This window comes from Sus scrofa, chromosome 7, assembly GCF_054392235.1.
Source record: "Sus scrofa isolate SSC_HxYL_T2T_F1_AM1 chromosome 7, Sscrofa_HxYL_maternal_Yorkshire_Landrace_v2.0, whole genome shotgun sequence".
NCBI lineage: Eukaryota > Metazoa > Chordata > Mammalia > Artiodactyla > Suidae > Sus > Sus scrofa.
The window spans coordinates 33,863,264-33,884,345 of NC_139389.1; the positions used below are offsets into that span (position 1 = coordinate 33,863,264).

General features: G+C 37.3%; 1 protein-coding gene and 1 long non-coding RNA gene across 2 annotated transcripts in view; one reads left to right on the forward strand and one right to left on the reverse strand.

Annotated features, from left to right (window-relative positions):
• LOC106504373 (uncharacterized) overlaps positions 1 to 18,008 on the forward strand; it is a 66,851-nt gene extending 48,843 nt beyond the window's left edge. Inside the window, exon 4 of the long non-coding RNA XR_014809910.1 lies at positions 17,918 to 18,008. This is a non-coding gene — a long non-coding RNA (uncharacterized LOC106504373). The remainder of the gene's footprint in view (positions 1 to 17,917) is intronic.
• The window catches only part of TAP1 (transporter 1, ATP binding cassette subfamily B member), a 682,515-nt gene that overhangs the window by 241,928 nt on the left and 419,505 nt on the right, over positions 1 to 21,082 (reverse strand). The window lies entirely within an intron of this gene.

Consider the following 21,082-nt stretch of genomic DNA (forward strand, 5'->3'; position numbering starts at 1 on the left):
TTTTGTATTGCGTGAGACAGATACAGAGGAACTTTCTCCTAGGCTTTTAACATTTGCTTCCGATTTGAGCTGTCAACGTTTCAAATGTTCTTCCTTACAATATTTTTGTTCCATTTTATTTCAGTCCTTTTGAAACCATGAGAGAAGTAAAAAATAGAATATTTAATATTTTAAAATTTGTGGGTAAAGTTTGGGATACATGGAGGTCTTGCTTTATATTTGGTGTAGTTAGTTTGTTCACTTTTAGTTTTAATAAAATGTGAAACAAAATAAAACTCTCCAGTGTATAAGACTGTTTATTTTATTGTGCTCTGTTTAGTTATTCAAGAAAAAAAGAAGTTACAGAAGTGTAATCGTTGCCATCTGTTGTATTTGAAGTAAAATCTAGCCCCAAAGTCAAAAAAGTCATGGCAACAACTTATAAAAACAACTGTAGTAATATCAACTCACTATGGTGACTGGTGAAACTTTATTTTTCTCCCAAATGAAGTAAGTTTCCTTAGAGGATTATTCTAACATTTGATTTATATCATTATTAAAATTTCCTCCAAAATCATCAAAGTCTCTAATAGCACTGTTATTTAACTCTGCCTGATAGGAGATTAGCAGATTTTTCTGTCACTCGGACTCTAACTCATCAGAAGTCCCCCTTTGGAGAGAACATTATTTTTAAGAACTTCTTAGGACATGATTTTAAGGAGAAATGTGTGTATATATGTATATACATTTTCCCACAGTATTAAATGGCTACTGTTATTGGCAAATATAAAAAGAATGCAAATTTGGTCAAGTGTAGGGTTTTCATTGTGACTTAGGAACATTTGTTCTTATAGTACTGCCTTAGGCTGTGTTTTTGTCATGTTTTTCTTTAGAAATTATAGCTGTAAAACATTAGGTGGTCTTCAAGGTAGACATGTCTTATATGAGGCTGTTCTCTCTAGAGAGCATAAAGGCGAAATACAGCACCATTGGTTTCTTTTGAAATCAGCAGAGCTAATATTTAAAGACACTCGTTGGAATTGCTGATGTATTTACTCAGTTTTTTATTTTCCAAAAGGGAACTCTAATTACTCTACCAAAGGAAAAAAGGACCTCTGCTACATCCATACGTACACACTTTAAAATCGTTTTAACCTCTCTAAATATTTTTCAAAAGAAACCATAATCAGAAGTATTGTAGACACTCAAACTGTAGCATATTTTAGAGAAATCAGCATATAATCTACTGTCAAGTTATTTAATTTTTTTCTCTAATTCTATTCCAGGAGTGAAATAACTACACAAATTGAAAAAATCATTTAAAATATTATACCAAATTTTCGTGTGTAATGTGGAATTAACCAACCTTGCTTTTACTACCTGACGCAAGTATTGTGATTTTAAATAGGAAGATAAATTTGAAAGTTCTTTGGGTTTGTTCAGGACAAAGCGTTGATATCAAAGAGCTTATGAAATCCTGTTGTTATGATTTCGACACTAGTCAAACTTGAACTAATGTAATTTATGGTGTTGGCAGCGTTTGTATATGTGTGAGTGTTTGGTAGAAGAGAAAATGTATAAAGGTAAAAGTTATTCACTCCTTTACCACATATCTTGTTGTCTATTATGGAAGAGGCACTGTGCTAGATATTGTGTAGAATTCTTAGCTGAACTTGAAGGAGTTTATAGGCCAGATTAGATGGGAAGATAACACACATTCATATCACCGCAGGACACTCCTTACCTGCTTTATATAATCTTAATACCAGGCCACGTAAGCCTGGACGTAAGTATAGAATCATACTTTAAAAAATTATTTTATTGAGGTGTAGTTGATTTACAATGTTGTGTTAATGTCTGCTGTACAGCAAAGTGATCCTGTAGTGCATTCTTTATCAGATTTTTTCATAATGGTTTATCTCAGGATATTGAGTATAGTTCCCTGTGCTGTACAATAGGACCTGGTTGTTTATCCATTCTATATATAATAGTTTGCATCTGCTAATCCCAAACTCCCACTCCATCCCACCCACCTTCCCTCTTGGCAACCACAAGTCTGTTCTCTATGTCTGTGAGTCTGTTTCTGTTTCTTAGATAAGTTCATATGTGCCATATTTTAGATTCCACATATAAGTGATATCATATGGTATTTGTCTTTCTCTTTCTGATTTACTTCCCTTAGTATGAAAATCTCTAGTTCTATCCATGTTGCTGCAAATGGCATTATTTTGTTCTTTTTTATGGCTGTAGTATTCTATTGTATACTTTCCACATCTTCTTTATAGGATTGTATTTTTAACAAACATATTTTATTTGACTGTGTTTCCCAATACTAAAACTATTACTTGGATTCTTTAGGTGGCTAAACACCATCTAAGAGTGGGATGTTTTGGTCCAGTAACCATCTGCCATTTTTTCTTTTTCTCCTGAAATGATTTGGTTACATATGCTCAAAAACAAAAAAACAAACCAAAACAAACAAAACAAACAAACTGTTGGCGACTCATCTGAGTGACTGAATGCCAACAAAAGCTGTGTGTGTGTGTGTGTGTGTGTGCACGCGCGTGTGTGTGCATGCGTGGGCATTTGTGCGTGGACCTCATTGCCTCTTTTCTTTCTCAAAGATACCAGACTCTTTTTCTGCCTTGGGATGACTTTACCCTGCTCCCCCCAGCACCCTAACTCTAAGCAGCAAAGCCATCGATATGATGGCTACAGGGTTTTTCTGGGTTTGCCAAACATGCTATTTAACCACCCTACTGAAAATTCAGTGCCAAAGAGCGGCACAGCAGCAGCTGCCCTGTGAGCTGGGAAAACCCTTCCTGCGCCGGGAGAGCCAATGGTCCACAGACTCTACAGCTACAGTGTGTAACCTAAAACTCGGAAGGTTCTTCTTCTCTACCTTTCTGGTGTGTACACCAGTAATACTCAGAATTTCAGTGATGCAGTCATTTACCTTTGCTTGCCGGTAGCTCCCTCTCTCCCTGGGTTCAGACAACAATCCTCAGTGATAGGGAAGAAAGGCTCTGTGAGAATCACTGGGATCCTCTCTAATCAATGTGTTGTCTTGAACCAGTCTTGTGTATTGACCCTTACTTTGGATTAGCATCTTTCCCACAGATTATTTTTTTTTATTACTCAAATGAATTTATCACATTTCCACAGATTATTGTCTTTATAATATAAAGATATATCACTTGTGCCTTCCTCATCTGTCCTGAACTTGTCTAAATCCTAAAACGGGAACAACAACAACAACAGCAAAAATCCACTTTGTGTGGCAAGTTTTAAGCCAAAAAAGCTTAAAACAGGGAATTAAGGATTTACACAATGCGTGGAGGGGCTGAAGGGCGTGGATTCTATGCTCTTCAGGAAAAACTCCCAGAGCATCACAGAATTGACTCACCAGAATCTTCTCATGCTTCCTCTAGGATTGCTGTGGGCACTACTACATTCATGAACAGCCTAGGAATCTGGGATCCAGACACTAGGGAGCTGCACCTGCTGTTGTCATAATTGACTCTGGGCATCCAGTGACCTGGAGTGGGAAGAGTGGGATCATTTGCAGGAATATCTCATATCCTTACAACTTATCTTTACAGTGGAGGAAACTGTGGCTCACTTTTCCCATTCTAAATATTTTGCAAGTACATCTAATTAGTGGCATCTATTTTGCACCCAGAACTCTAGCTGAAAGATAGATCCAGAAATATTTACACCACAACAATTGGCAAACAATTTATATCAGAGCTTCCCTCCCCTTCTCCCTCCAGAAAACTGGTTTTAAACATTTCTTAGCACAGCACTGGTATATTGACTCTATCCCCAATGTCTTCTGTATTTTGCAGAGGATATATCATACATAATCAAAGTGTAAAGTAAGATTAGAATTTTATAGCATTGTAAGATTAGAACTTTCATGAAGAATTTGATGCTGATGGACTGAAAGCTACTCCTTTTGTTACTTTTTAATAAAGATTCTTTTTTTTTTTTGTCTTTTTGCCATTTCTTGGGTCATTCCCGTAGCATATGGAGGTTCCCAGGCTAGGGGGGTCGAATTGGAGCTGTAGCCGCTGGCCTACACCACAGCCACAGCAACGCGGGGTCCGAGCCACGTCTGCGACCTACACCACAGCTCATGGCAACGGCGGATCGTTAACCCACTGAGCAAGGGCAGGGATAGAACCTGCAACCTCATGGTTCCTAGTCGGATTCGTTAACCACTGCGCCATGACTGGAACTCCTTGATAAAGATTCTTAAAAATGAAAGCATAGGACTTCATAACACCATTTTGCCATGAGATATTAAGGAACCAGAGTGGAAAATTACAGTAACAGCTGGTACTGTTGTACTAGCAGTAAGGCTTACTTCTCTCAGCAAACCTATTTATATATTCCTGTTCAATAATACCCATTTTCTCTGTTCTGACCCAGTTTTACAGTTTGAAGCTATCTAGAAATAAAGATACTGTGTGCATGTAATGTGATATAATGACTAATTTTTTCACCATTTAAATCTCATAGATATCGTCATGTTCAGTTGGAGTTAAAACTACCATTAAAGGCTGATGCAGTTTATTTGCATGTATAAACGTTTTCAATTTATAATACAATGGAAAATCTTCTAAAATTAGCCTTTTTAAGAAGGTGTATGTCGTTTGGGAGAAAGGATTTCAATGGGCCCTTGACTTTTTCTTTATAATTAGTTAATGATAATTAGATTCATTTTGTTCAAGCTAAAGTTATTCTTTTTTTCTTTTAAATTTAAGAAATGTTCCTAAGTGCTGTATGGTTATGTATAAATGAAGAAAAATCAAAATGGATGTTTTTGTAGAATCAAGGTTAGACCTGGGTGTGAAGACATTCTCCCCTGTCCTAAGCAGCATTGAAGGACACTTAAGATATAGCACTTCGAAGAAAAATGGAATTAACTGTGTCTTTGGTAGAGGAAACAACTGTGATGGTGTGGATTCTGGATAATTTTTGAGAATTATCCAGTAATAATGTCATCCAGGAATATGACATTACACTAGATTATGGAGCTAACCAGATGGAAAGTCACATCATCTGAGGCAATTTCAGTTGTCCTTTTATATTCTTTGTGTGTGAAGGTGTTTGAAACAAAACTGCTGAAAACTGAGCTTTGTCAGGTAGAGGCAGCTTCAGTGGATTATGTTGGGAAACGTTTGAATGGAGGAAGGATGTCTAATTAACTAAGTAAAGATCTCATATTATCTTGAGTCTGTCTATGGCAGAGAATGATGGATGTCAGTTGTAGGAACAGCCTAAGTGGCAGGAGTCCAGTGTTCCTGCAGGTACAGAATGGTGAGCAGACCCCATGAGAAGGGAGAAAGGGACTTCCCTCTGGAAAACTGTATAACAGAGAGTAGAGTGAGCCCTAGAGAGAAGATTCTGTAGTCAGTGACTGTACTTGACTTTGAGGAGGTTGCTTTCCTTGTCACCAGTGAAAGAAGTGAGACTTGCTTGTTAACTATTAATAAATATTTGTGTGGCTCATTCCTAAAATCATCATGGCAAGTGGGAGAGATTGAGCTTATTTATTTAGATGGGCTGAATTCCCAAATTTTTTGAGTGAAAAATGTAGCCAAAAGGGGGATGATACCCCTTAAAAAAACAGATTGTTGGTGACAGTGGTCTTTTTTGATGCTAGAGTTACACAGATAAGACAAATAGATCAATATCAATGACATGAAATCTCTGTAAATTTAACTTTACTCTTCCCAGCTTTGCAAAACATTTCATTGAAAATCTGTTTGAAGGACTTTCAGATAAAGCGATTACCTAAACATTGATTTCTAGTTTTACCTCTTACATTATGATTGAATGACAAAATAATAGAGAAACCCAGAATTAATGCCGGCAACTAGGAAAAAATACTGTAAGTTTTCCATAACATTTCAGGAATTTATGCTTGATATGGTATATAGATTGATGGGCTCTCTAAGAGCCAAATTTGAAAGCTTTTTTTGATGAAGTAGGTTAGCATAGGGAATTCTGGTAAACTCCTTCAGAAGGTGAGACCACTCTTGGAAGAGAAAGATACATTCCACTTGGGCTCTTACTACTAAAATTTTAAGGCATTTAAAATGACCTGCATCGCAGGACCCGTGGACCCCATGTAGCTGTAGATGTGAGACAGCTACCTTATTTACAGATTTGTGCTTCTAAGATAACTTTAAAAGGAAAGACAAAAGTTAATAAAAAGAATAGAGGAAGAATGAAAACCTGTTTAGAAATAGGCAGACACACAAAGGAAATTAGTTGTGTGATCTACAAAAATTAAGCATACAGTAACATAATAAAAACCTACATTATAAAGTATAAAGGTTATAGTGTGAGATCAATCTAATGAAGGCAATTAAAATTTCCATGAAAGGTTTGGTGGTTGGGGATTAAAAAAATGAACTGAGAGTAGAACTTGAATATAGATTGTTGTTTTCATAAAATAATTTTTAAAAGAAGATAGTAAGGAATAAAGAAATAAAGGAAGTACATTTTGCGAGCCGGAGTCAGACTTGAATCTACACATTGACAGATCTTTCTTGGAATAAGAAAAGTATAAATGAAAAGGCACTAACATTAAGGCAAAATCTAGTGAAATATTTGAATTTGGAAGTCAGAGAAACAGTCCCATAGCGTTCAGTCAGGAGATGAAATAAATCTATCAGCTTCAAGCAACATTAAACTTGCTCAACCCCAAATCCACCACACTTTAAATCAAGGAGATAGCGAAACAACATCTATGTTTTTAAGGGAAAACTTGTGATCTAGAATTTCTCTACCAGCTGAATTGGTTTTTATTTATGTTGTAAACATATCTTTTTATTAAAAAGTAAGCAGCGAAAATTGAAACAGAAAAGTAAAATGAAGTTTAAATCACTGTAATTATCTTTTTCCAAAGAAGATGTAGAGATTGCCAACATGAAAAGATGCTCAACATCACTACTCATCAGGGAAATGCAAATCAAATCCACAGTGAGGTATCACATCATACATGTCAGAATGGTTATTATCAAAAAGACAACAAATAACAGGTATTGATGAGGATGTAGAGAAAAGAGAACCCTTGTGCGCTGTTGGTGGAGATGCAAATTGAGCCACTATGGAAAGCAGTATGACAGTTCCTCAAATAATTAAAAAATAGAACTACCATAAGACCCAGAAATTCCACTTCTGGGTACTTTTTCAAGGAGAACAAAAATGCTAATTCTAAAAGCTATATGCATCCCAGCATTTATGGTGGCATTATTTATAATAGCCAAAACATGGGTGCAACCTAATGGATGCCTACTCACAGATGAATGGATAAAGAAGATGTGGTATATGTATACATACAATGGACTTTTACTCAGCCATAAGTGAGAATGATATCTTGCCATTTGGACTACATGGATGGATCTATAGGGTATTATGCTAAGTGAAATAAATCAGAGAGACTAATAGTGTATGATTTCACCTACCAAAACAAATGAACAAAGATAACAAAACAGAAACAGACTCATATATACAGAGAGCTAATATGTAGTTGACAGATAGGAAGGGTTGGGAGAGAAGGGAAATAGGTGAGGGAGATTAAGTGTTACAAACTTCCAGTTACAGAATAAATGAGCCATGGGAGTGAAATGTACAGCATGAAGAATATAGTCATTTATAATATCTTTGTATGGTGACAGATGGTACCCAGGCTTATCATGGTGATCATTTTGCAATATAGAGAAATATCAAATCACTATGTTTTACACCTGGAGCTAATACAGTGTTGCAGGTCAATTAAAAAATATTTAGACATTGGGAGGAAATGTATCAAAATGCTAATGGTAGTTATATCTAGCGGGTGGGGATTATAGGTGATTGCTCTTTTTTATTTTATGATTTTATGTATTGCTTATTGCTAGTTCTCTGCAGTGAACATGCATTGCTAGTAAAATTGAAAGCAATAAATGTTATTAAAAATGAGAATAATTGTAACTGTGTACAAAATGCAAATGTCATGAGAATACTAAAAATGTGAAATACACTGAAAAATAACAATAATAAACTGAGTTTAAAATCTCCAATGAATTATTGATAGTGTAATAGGGATTTGGAAGGAGTAATGGATGAAGGACTATGCAAGCATGAAAATAAATGACTAACAGATAATTAAATACTGAAATAAAAACTTAAAAATATTAAAAAATGAGAAAATATGATGGCACTTTTCAGAAGCATAAAAATCAGAAATGAGTAAGCAGAAATCATTAAAAATGAGAAATAATAAGTAAAATGAATTGCTTTCCATATGCAAAATACATAAAACTTTAATCATGCTTAAAACGTCACACTCCTGAGAAATGACATATAAGAAGCTTAAAGTCAAAGATGATAGCCATGAGATCATAACCATTTTTTATAATATTTACTGCAAACTAGCTGCTGAGTACCTGGTCTGCGCCACGCACTGTTCTAGAAGATTTATCAATGTACTAAATGGACAGAGATCTATGCCCTGGTGGAGACTATATCATGTATTGTTATGAAGTGATCATAATAAATAAGTAAAATGTATTAGGAAATGACATACACATATGCTTTGGGGAAGAGAAAACATCAAGTAAGGAAAGGGTGATTGGAATTACAAGTTACAACCACAAATTGGATGGTCTGAAAGTTCTAGGTAGGAAAATGACATTTGGGCAAACACTGGAAGCAGATGAAAATTTTCATCATCTTGATATTTTGAGGAACAGAGATCCAGGCAGAGTGCATCATCTTTACTCTCTCAGACTACCATTGTCTAGTATTAGTTCTTTTTTTCCTCTCTTTCCTTCCTCCCACCCTCCGTCCCTCTCTCTCTTTCTTCCTTCCTTCCTTTTTTGTTCCTTTATTTTCCTTCCTTCCCCTTCCTTCCTTCCTTCTCTTCTTTCTTTCTTTCTTTCTTTCTTTCTTTCTTTCTTTCTTTCTTTCTTTCTTTCTTTCTTTCTTTCTTTCTTTCTTTCTTTCTTTCTTTCTTTCTTTCTTTTTCTTTCTTCCTTCCTTCCCCTTCCTTCCTTCCTTCCTTCCTTCCTTCCTTCCTTCCTTCCTTCCTTCCTTCCCTCCCTCCCTCCCTCCTTCCTTCCTTCCTTCCTTTCTTCCTTCCTTCCTTACTTCCTTTCTTTCTTTCTTTCTTTCTTTCTTCTTTCCTCCCTTTCTCTCTTTCTTTCTTTCTCTCTTTCTTTCTAGAAGCAGGTTTATTGAGATATATTTACACTTTTACCAGTTTCTCTATTCCTCCCTATATCTCAAATCTTCCTTCTGGAATCCTTTCCTTTCAAATCGCTCTCAAGATTTTTTTTCCATAAAATTCTGTTTTGTTTTGAAAAGCCTCCCCCCCCCCCCATTGTTATTGAAAAATAGTTTTGTTGGAAACACAGTGGTGGACCAAGATACCCAGAGACATTTCTTCCTAATTTTGAAGGGATTTCAATATTTTATTGTTTCCTGAGTTCCTGTTGAACATTTTAGATGAAAGGTTAGTTTTTGTTCCTTTGTAGGTAATCTTTTATTTCTAACTGCTTTTAAATTCTGTTTATTTTGGCCACAATGTTTCTAATAGTGAGTTTCCTTTGCTTTTTTTCTTTTAAATTCTGCTTTGGATTTACCCAGTGTCTCACATCTGAGAATTTTAATAAATTCTATTTCTCTTAATTCCCAGCACAAAGGGAAAAAAACCTATTAATGGTGCATTTATAATTGTTTATGTTGCATTATCTAGTATATTCATGTCTAGAGGAAACTTCTGTTTTGACTAGGCACCACTGAGAAATTCTCTGCCTATAATTTTATCCATCATGATTGGAAGAGTTCCCATGGACTAGTTCATTTTACCTTGTTTCTTCTTATTACCCAAATATTTCCAGAGCCTGGCCCTGTAGGATACACATCTATTGCCATATGACTTCTGGCTCTACAGTGTCACAAAGCTAAGGAGTCAACACAGTGAGTGGCAGAAGTGTGCCTAGAAGCCAGTTCTGTGCTGGAATGGTAGCAATAACTTAACTGTACACAAAAATACTTGTGAACCACATTGGACCAGTGGACACTCAGGTTTGACACTAGAGCCAAACCAAATGAACAGCCAACTTTTAGATGGTTCCCTTGAATGCTCATTACATCTCTTGAGGCATCCAGTGAAAGGGCAAATGTGACAGAGGGGAACATGGACAGGAATGAGCCACCTGTCTTAACCAATTGCAGTTTATTTATTTTATTTTTGTCTTTTGTCTTTTTAGGGCCATACCTGCGGCATATGGAGATTCCCAGGTTAGGGGTCGAATCAGAACTGTAGCCGCCTGCCTGCACCAGAGCCACAGCAACAGAGGATCCAAGCCTCCTCTGTAACATACACCACAGCTCATGGCACCACCGGATCCTTAATCCACTGAGCGAGGCCAGGGATCAAACCCGAAACCTCATGGTTCCTAGTCGGATTCATTTCCGCTGTTCTATGGCAGGAACTCCGAGTGTATGTCTTTTAAACATTTTACTAAAATGTAGGATCATGTTTGCACATTGAACAGGTTTCCTTAGGACCTCGAAGCAGCCCATGCAAGTGAGGGGCTGAAATTTCCTCGTCCCCAGCTTCGTTGGAAGTCTATTCAGTCTCTACCTTCCCCAAGGATAACCATCATTCTGAATTCTCATTTCATAGGTTAGCTTTGCTTATTTATTTTTCAGACTTTATATAAATGTAATTACACAGTACGTATATGTCTTTGTCTTTTCTCATTGAACGTTGCACATAGCTACAACTGGTTAATTTTCAGGATAGCATGAAATCATATGAATAAACCACATTATTCCTTTGGTGGACGTTTGAGTGATTTTTAGCTTAAAGCTATTGCAAATAATGCTATCAACCTTCGCATCATATCTCTCAGTGTATGCGTGCAGGTACTTCTTTTGGGTTTGTACCGAGTAGTGGAATTCATGTATTAATAATCCTCTTTGACTTTAGTAGATAATATGAAACTGTTTTCCAAAGTATTACATCAACTATGCTTTCACATTAAGTTTATGAGAGTGCCTGGACTCAACACTAATAATTCTGGGAAGCGGGTAGTGGGATAGAATTGAAATGATAATGCTCATTCCTTTGATGATTTTCGTATGGTTACTAACCATTTGGTTGTCACCTTTTGCAAAATGTCTGTTGAAGTCACTGAGTTGTTGGGCTTTCTCTCATTGATTTGAGGAGACATTCTTTTATTTTGGATATATGACCTTCGTAAGTAATACATGTTGCAAATATTTACTTTCACATACTGACTTTGTAATTTTAATAACAATGTGGTCTTATATTTCTAGAAAATCTATTTAGTTCTTTCCAAATATACTTGGTCCGTTTTGAGTATACTTTTTAATTTCTTCTTTTTATTTCTTTAAACATTTAAAGATGTTAGTATTTTGGGAGTTCGCGTCATGGCGCAGTGGAAACGAATCTGATTAGGAACCATGAGGTTGTGGGTTTGATCCCTGGATCCCTGGCCTCACTCAGTGGGTTAAGGATCTGGCATTGCCATGAGCTGTGGTGTAGATCGCTGACGCTGCTCGGATCCTGCGTTGCTGTGACTGTGGTGTAGGCTAGAAGCTGTAGCTCTAATTTTACCCCTAGCCTGGGAACCTCCATATGCCAAGAAAGTGGCCCTAAAAAGCAAAAAAAAAAAAAGTTAATATTTTGTATTCAAGGAGTTCCCTGGTGGCTCATTGGGTTAAGGATCCAGCATTGTCACTGCTGTGGCTTGGGTCACTGCTGTGGCACAGGTTCAATCCCTGGCCCAGGAACTTCTGCATACTACAGATGTGGCCAAGAACATTTTTTGTGTGTTCCAGACTTCAATATTTGAAGTGTTGTGATTTCAAATCTGATTTTTTCCCCCTCCATGCTGATTCTCTCCCATGGTTTCTTCATGTATCTGTGTTTGGAGAGGCCAGGGCGGGGGCAAGAGGGGAATGAGGTTATGCTTTGCTCATGAGAATTGATATTTTTCTGCCATGTGCCTATGTGTGTCAACAGCCTTAGGCTAACTTAAAAACATTTCTAATGAATGGTGTGATGTACTGGAGTTTGTACTTAATTTGCTAAGCAAAGGGAGACACTGAGAAGTTTAAATGTGAAAACAACATTGTTAGATTTCTGATATTAAAAAGAAAAAGAGAGGAAAAGAGCATGTAAGATGCTTTGGGTAAATAGTTGGAAGTTGGGGATCAGCTAGGATAGTGTACAGTCACCTTGGTGAGGGTAAGGCAGGTCCAATAATGGTGATGATGAGAAAGGATACAATGACTCATAGAGACAAAGTGCCTTTGCAGTTAACATCCACACAAGTAGAAGCAAAAAGAACAAAAATACCATTGGTCAAAGACCCACATTTTTGTAAAGAGGAACTTTTCATTCATTGTAGGTAGAATGATATGTTATCCAATTCTCTAAATGGGGAATTTGAAAATATGTTCAAGAAACTATAAAAACAAAAGTACAGGAGTTCCCATTGTGGCTTAGTGGATTAAAAACCCAACAGAGTGTCCATGAGGATGTGGGTTTGATCCCTGGCCTTGCTTAGATAGCATTGTGCCCAGCTACCACATAGGTCGCAGATGCAGCTCGGATCCGGTGTTGCTGTGGGTGTGGCATAGTCCTGCAGTTGCAGCTCTGATTTGACCCCTAGCCTAGAAACTTCTGTGTGGCCATAAAATTACCCCCCCTCCAAGCAACCAAAACCTCAAACCCCAAAAAACAAAAAACAAAAGTATAATAGTGTATCATTTCCCAGAAATTCTACCTTTAGTGATAACTCAAGGACAATTCAGACAAACATGTTGAAGTGTATGAGTGAAGGTTTTTACTGCAGCTTTGTTTTTGAGTTAGAAATTTTGAAAAAATCTGTAATTCATTGAGCAAAGTGGAATAGAGTCACCAAAAATGAAGATATAAATCCACATAGTTGAACTTGGAAAATATACTATCTAAACAATAAAGTAGGTCATAGGACAGTATGTAAAAAATTGTACCATTTAAAAAATAATAATATGTATGTGGTATAGAACATATTTGAAAATGTCTATATAATTTAACAATGCTTATGTCAGTATTTTTCTCTATTGCCTTATATTTTGATAATGTATATGGGCTATTATGTTTTGGAAAAATGACGCCGTTAACAGGCACTTCATAGAACCCAATCTGGGCTACTGGTTTACTGGGGAAGATGATGAGTTAGAGGCTGCTTGAGGCTACAGATCCAATTGGATGTATCTGAATATCAGTTTGAAAGAGTCTGACTATAGAGAATTCAAAATGCAATGGCTGATGGTAGACTTTTTAAGAATTTAAGATTAAAAGGCTGATGCAGAATTTTTCCTGATATTAAAAAAATTAATGCTTCCAGGAAGTTTGGTACTATTTTTTTTTTTTTTTTGCCATTTCTTGGGCTGCTCCCACGGCATATGGAGGTTCCCAGGCTAGGGGTCGAATTGGAGCTGTAGCTGCCGGCCTACACCAGAGCCACAGCAACTGGGGTTCCGAGGCATGTCTGCAACCTACACCACAGCTCACGGCAATGCTGGATCCTTAACCCACTGAGCAAGGCCAGGGATCGAACCTGCAAACCTCATGGTTTCTAGTAGAATTCGTTAACCACTATAGTACAGGAACTCCTGGTACTATATTTTAAATACTTAGGTAGAGAAGGATATAAGCCCATATTTTGGTAGTATTTATTAGCCTCTTTTCTTCGTGGGGTTTAACTTTCTTCTCACCTGCCCCCCATTTTATTATATAATTACATTTACCATATATTTGAAATCCCTCATAAATTGAGTGGGCTATACATTTTAAAGAAATACATTGTCTAATTAAGTAATGATCCTGTTGGTCACTGTTTATGACATCTAAGGGAGTGTTTTAATTAAATTCCACAGTTGAATAAAAATCCCTTCAGTATTTTCAGTTCCTCCCAAACCATTTTTCCAGGCAAACCTTGAATAGAATATTCTCCAGTTAGTTTCCAAACTTGAAGTTTTGACTTTTTAAAAATTCCCAACAATTTGCTTTTTTAAAAAAAAAAAAGATTAAAAGCCTTTTATTTATCATAACAATATGGGAATTCATCTAATGTATTTATAGTTGGCATAAAAACTTGATAAATCCTGTTGACCAAGATGTTTCAGTTTCTCAGGTAGGAAATTTGGTCACAAATTTAAAGCAACCGAAAGGGAGATTTAAAAAAAAAACTGTTTATTTCTAAAATTGTTTTAATCTATCTCTGCAGTTTAGTGAAAGACTATCCATGCTTCTCCATCCTTCTTCTAGTTCAAGTCCTAACATTTCCCCTGGATTATTTTATCTGCTTGGTCTCCCCTATTTCAACTTCTCATTGTCCCCCTATTTCAACTTCTCTTCCATATCGGTAGGTAGCTGGTTATGTAAATTCTCTACTAAAAAAACCTTCACTCTCCCTCCTGACAGACTCAACGTTCTTGCGTGGAAAGCAAGATCCTCCACATTTTGGCCCCATCCCCTTGCTTTATTTCATTTCCCGCTAAGCTTCTAAACATGCCCTACAGTTTAGCCTCTCAAAAGTCGTCAAAGTGGAATGAAGTGACTTTTCTTGTCTTAAAACTTTTGTGGACAAGCTGGGAACTTCTTTCCCATACTTTTTTTTTTTTTTTCAGAAAAATATATTTATTGTTTTTTATTTGTTTTTTTTTTTATGGTTGTGCAATGAGCCCATACCTTCTTGACCTTCTCCAATTCTTATAGATCCGCTTTGAGTCAGGAAAACTAACTAATCTGCTGATCTGTTGTGACCATTCCTTTATCTAATGGCTAAGTCTGTTTACTGATTCTCCTCCCTGTTGCAATTTTGGCTCAAGCACAAGGTTGAAAAGAGTGACCTTTTCAGGTAAAGAAAGATCATTCTCTAATAAAGAGGAAAGTCTTCCTTGAAGACTCAGACCAAGTATCACCGTGTCTGAAATGGTCACAAATTCACCTCCATTCCTTGGCCTGATGCATGTTCTGTTCTTAGCCGTATATTTTTCTCCAGTTCACATCAACCCCAGTGATGGCTAGTAACATTCTTTGATTGTAATGGTCACAAATTCCATCCCTACTGTTTGGGCTGGGGAGGATTCCTTTTTCATGCATTTTAGTGACAATTCAAATGAAGGAAATACTTTTTAAAGTTTAATTAATCAGGAAAAAAAATGACTTCTGAGTTCCTGGAGGAGGCAGCAATAGACTTTGAATAAAGAAACAGGAAATAGCATCATACCTCTCTTTATATCCTCCTGGTAATCTGAAACTAGGAGAAATTATTGATAATATATTTGAGCTCCAACAATGATTAGTGTTAACACATGTACAAAACACCACTCTGAAAGTGTTCCCTTCCAAATTCAACCCCCTTCCCCACTCCAAAAAAAAAAAAAAAAAAAAAAAAAAGCTTCTAGAGAAAAGTTTAAATGTACCTGCTTCTTCCTATTGGCCAGGACCTTACAGGCTTGGGGTGCTTCTGGGGTCATTGCTCTTCATTAGTCCCTGGAGGCTGAGCCCAATGCCTGGGTATTTTCTAAGTGGGACAAAAATGAATAGTTGTCTTACATTTGAAAGATGCTTATTTATTATTATTATTATTGGAATAGATTATTTCTAGCCTATTCCAAATGGGAAATGTTCTATTTGAAATTTCAGTTGGAGCAAGATTAACTAAATAGGGGACCTTTTCCTTGGGTCCCCTAATAAATTGCTTTGAAAAATGAATTCGCTCTAGATACGCTGTTACTTACTAGTTCTTTACTACTAAATGTTTTTAACAGTAATAGTTTTCTTCATAAAATGTTTTCATTGCTTGCATTTATCACCATTCCTTGTGAATTAGGCACTGAAGTCACTTTTCCTAAAGGCAAAGCTTGTGGCATCTTTCCTCTTCATTAACTGTATTTATTTTCTACCTCTCATTTGCTTCCTCTTCTGCTGATAGACACTTAGAGAGTCATGCCAAGATACAGCCTTGCTTCTGTGCTTTGTCCCCCGCCCCCTTTTTAAAAATCACCTCCTAAGACCACAAGGATTTTTATCTTAAATACTGTTTATTTTGGTTTGTGTACCTTTATATCCTGCATCTTGATGTCTTTTGGCCAAATGTTGAATACTCAAGTTTGACCACTACTGAGTTGGAAAATGTGACTGTATCCTTCTCTGCTATCATGCGCTCCCTGACCAATTCTGAATTATTTCTTGGTTTATGAGCTCTCTCTGCTATCAAAATCTCTATTTGGCTCTTCTGATATACTAGACACTTGCTTCCATGGTTCTTCAAAACCCTGGCCCAGCCCAGGCCTCTTCTCTGACTGCCCTGGTCCTTAGGACTGCTTCTTTCCTATTATCTCTTTGGAATTCAACTCTTTCTCTGAACAAATGAGTCACGTTTATCTAAACCTTACCTTCAACTCTTTTTTTTCCTTCTTCTTCTTTTGCTGATGTTTGGGGCCTCTGGAAATCTGAGACTGAGGAAAAGAAAAACAAATACTCTGAATGTTTCCTAAGAATGCCTGGGCTCTTATCCTTTCTGTGTCTCTGCAGCAGACACAAAGCCTCTGTATCCATTTCACATAGATCCTTCTCCCCAGAGCTCTTTTATTCCAAAGTACAGCGAAGAATTTACAGTCATCTGGTGAATTCCAACAGAGTAATTCAATTTCTTAAAGAGAAATTTTACTGCTTAATATTTTGTGTAGGCTTATCTTAGTCAAAATTATTAATTATGTTAGTAATGATAACCAATATCAACTGATTGTTTTTATGTGCCTAGTATTGAGTTAACTAGTTTACAGACATATAAGAAATCTAGATTTATCAAATAACAACAAGCCCTTCATTTGAGTCAGTATTGTGTTTTAGGAACCATATTGCAATATTTGGGACTGTGGTCCTTGGATCAAAGACTCGAGTTTGATTCTGTGTCTGTTAAGTAGTATGTGTATGACTTTGTGTATGTTAGTAAATGTTGTTTTATCCAACAAATATTTTTGAAAACCTATATGCCATTTTTTAAGTTAATTTTAAAATTTAAAATTATCGGTTGAATGTGTATGTTTTAGAACTTAGCTACATCATTAACCCAAGAAAATTATAATATCTAATTCAGAGAGTTATTGTGGGACATGAATAAAGTTATACATGCAAAGCACTTAGCTTAGTGCCTGGCACATACTAGTTGTCAATAAACTCTATCTCTCTCCCTCTCCCCCAGTAGTTATCAAGCTGCTAAATTCCTGGGTCCAGGAGTCTGCCAGGAGCTCATTCTTTACATATGACAATATTTCATAAACAGTTTCTAACTAATGTTAGAAACTGGCTAGGGTAGAAATAACATGAAGTCATAATAAAATGAAAAACAATTTAGATATATCAGCTTTAAAGCAACTTCTAATTTTTACACTTTTCCACTTTATTTTTCATTTCCCAGATAAAATCATTATTTTTCTGATAAAATGATAATATGAAATAAAATCATATTTTCCAAGGAAATAAGTGGTTAATTGTGGCCTAAATCTCTCAGATAAAAATTTAGAAGGCAAAGGCACTCAAGACCTGATATAACTATTGGCTATCAGTTATAACTATACATAACTCAAAGTGTTATCCTTCTCAGAACACAATAAAAGAAGAGAGCTGTTAGCTTAGAAAAATTTGAGAGAAGTAGCCTAGGAAAGTGTAGTACCTGCTGATTCATAATGGCCTCAGGCAACTCTAATCTGCCACAGCACAAAGATAAGGAAGCGGTTCTATTATTCTGACATCCTATGTATAATTATCAAGAGCAGGTCTAAACACTTCAGCTCGAAATTCAAATCTCCAGCTTGCTTTTCATATTGTCTATATTTTCCCACACAGCACACCCAGACTGGACCGCTTACTCTTCCATGAATGGATGGCCTAAGTTGAAGTTGATGCTTTTGGAAACTTGGCTCCTGTGATGTGCTGTGTAAGGTCTCCACCCCTTCTCCTGCCCACCTCAGAGAACCACTAGAGATAGTCTTCTGTCCCATCCCCTCCTCTTTCAAACCACAGATCAGGGCTGCAACCTCTTCCATTTCTCTTTAGCCATCTCAATTTGTTGTTTCTACAGCAGTTGGGTCAATATCTCTAGCAGAGCATTTATTTGAGTCTGTCTTTTCTATTTTTTTATATAAAAAATAGGAAATCTGAGTAGTTTATAACATTTAAAGTAATGGAATCATTAGTTAATTTTTCCAAAAAAGAAAACTTTAGATCTAGGCAATTTTGTAAAGTGAGGTCTACAGACTGAAGTGAATAGATCATTTTAGTCGTGTAAAACTTACCAAATGATAGAAAACCAGGGAACATTTCCCTCCACATTTTATAGTACTAAAATAACCTTGATATCAATATTAGATAAAGACAATAAAAGTTAATTATAGGTCAATCTAATCCTAACATATATGCAAAAAATTCTAAGCAAAAATATTGGCAAACTGAATTTAGGTTATATATGTTATATATATAAATAAATATATATGTATAGAGAGACATGCCCCACCCCTGAAATTCGAATTTTTTTTTTTTTTTCGTCTTTTTGCTATTTCTTGGGCTGCTCCCCGCGGCATATGGAGGTTCCCAGGCTAGGGGTCCAATCGGAGCTGTAGCCACCGACCTGCGCCAGAGCCACAGCAACGCGGGATCTGAGCCGTGTCTGCAATCTACACCACAGCTCACGGCAACGCCGGATCCTTAACCCACTGAGCAAGGGCAGGTACCGAGCCCGCAACGTCATGATTCCTAGTCGGATTCATTAACCACTGCGCTACGACGGGAACTCCTGAAATTCTAATTTTCTAGAAATTCAAGTTTGCCTTAAGTTAGAAGGTCAGTTAATGAATTTGCCATATTAATAGATTAAGGAAGGAAGGGAAACATCTAGATGCTTTTCTTAACAGAAATACATGAGTCATTTGATAAATTAAAAAAAAAAAGACCTTAGCAAATTAGGAAAATGAGACAGCATATACTGACAATCTAAAGAAAACTTTATGCTTAACAGGAAAATGTTACACTCCCTTTTGAATCAGGGATAAGAGGAATGCTCAGTATCACCTTTTATATTCCACATTTTTTAGGTTCTCCAGGTGCTGAAGGTAAGTGTAGGTGATAATGCCCACTGTCAGGCCTCAGAGGACCACACGCCCCTGCTGGATTCCGTAGTCGAGGAGGGACAAGGCAGACATTCCAAGTGCATTGTGTTGAATGTCTTTTCTTACCTCAGTCTCCCTATAGATATCACATATCTGTAGCTGGGCTTTGCAGTATGGTGGCTACTGTGTACATGTGGCTGAAATGCAGTCTTCGTTGAAATGTATTGTAACCGTAAAACATACTTCACAGACAGTATAAAAAGAGTAAAATACCTTTATGTGTGTGTGTGTGTATATATACATACATATATATATATATATATATATATATATTTTTTTTTTTTTTTTTTTTTAAGGCTGCACCTTTGGCATATGGAGGTTCCCAGGTTAGGTGTTGAATTGGAGCTGTAGCTGCTGGCCAATGCCACAGCTACAGCAACACCAGATCAGAGCTTTGTCTGCAACTTACACCACAGCTCACAGCAGCACCGATCCTTAACCCGCTGAATGAGGCCAGGGATGGAACCTGCATCTTCATGGATGCTAGTCAGATTTGTTTCCAGTGAGCCACGATGGGAACTTCTTTTATTTATTTATTTAGTCTTTTTGATTTTTTAGGGCTGCACTCATAGCATATGGAGGTACCCACGTTGGGGGTTGAATCGGAGCTGTAGCTGCTGGCCTATGCCACAGCTACAGCAACCCCAGATCGGAGATGCGCTGTGACCTACACCACAGCTCACAGCAATGCTGGATCCTTAACCCACTGAGCAAGGTCAGGGATCAAACCTGCAACCTCATGGTTCCTAGTCAGATTCGTTTCCCCTGCACCACGATGGGAATTCTGGGAACTCCGGGAACTCCTCCTTTTAATACTTTTTTGATAACATGAGGAAATGCTAATGTGTTGGCTATATTGGGTTAAATGGATGTATTATTAAAATTAATTTCACTAGTTTCATGGTGCCCTTTAAAACTGTAGCTAGTAGAAAATTAAAAATTATCTATCTGGGTCACTGAGTTGCATTCTCTTTCTTTTGGACAGCTGTGATCTACAATAAATCCGAGTTAAAGGGCATTTGTTTGGGATGGGAGGGGAGGAGATAGCATAAAGGCAGGCAGGATGGGGGAGGAGCAGTCCAGCTCTCCCTCTGCCCCAGGCTGCAGCCATCACATCTGGCAGGCCCCAGCTCCACAGAGGGAGAGGCCAGACCTGGAGCTGCAGTTTGTACAGTGGGGAATTTCTGATTCTGGTCTGTGTTGGCCAGGGCACTGTCGTCATGGCTGCCCCAGATGGCAGCCACTTGGGGACACAGCAGGGCCATGACTGTGATCCCTGGTAACTACCTTGGACATCTTTTTTCTTTTTTAGGGCTGCACCCTTCCCAGGCTAGGGGTCAAAGCATCAGAGCTATAGCCAGTGACCTGTACCACAGCCACAGCAATGCCAGATCCTATCCATGTCTGTGACCTACACCACAACTCATGGCAACACCAGATCCTTAACCCACAGAATGAGGCCAGGGATCAAACCTACATCCTCATGAATGCTAGTCAGATTTGTTTCCGCTGAGCCATGGCAGGAACTCCCTGTCATGGACATCTCAAGTTTGGTGCTGGGCCTTTGAGGCTGGAGAAATAAACTCACACTGTTAACAACTTTCTCTCGCTCTTATTAATCTGTAAGATTCTTGAGGAAGTCCTATGGCTTATTATGTTTCTATTACGTACTGTGTTGATCCAAGGTGTTTTGGACATAAAATAACACTACCAACTTATTTTCTGAATCAAAGTGGAATTATGTGTTAGTTCAAAACTTTCCAAGGGACTGCTATTCTTCATCTTCTCATTTGCAACTACACTCCCTCAAGATAAAACCCCGGCACTTCCCGGAAGGCGTAGAATC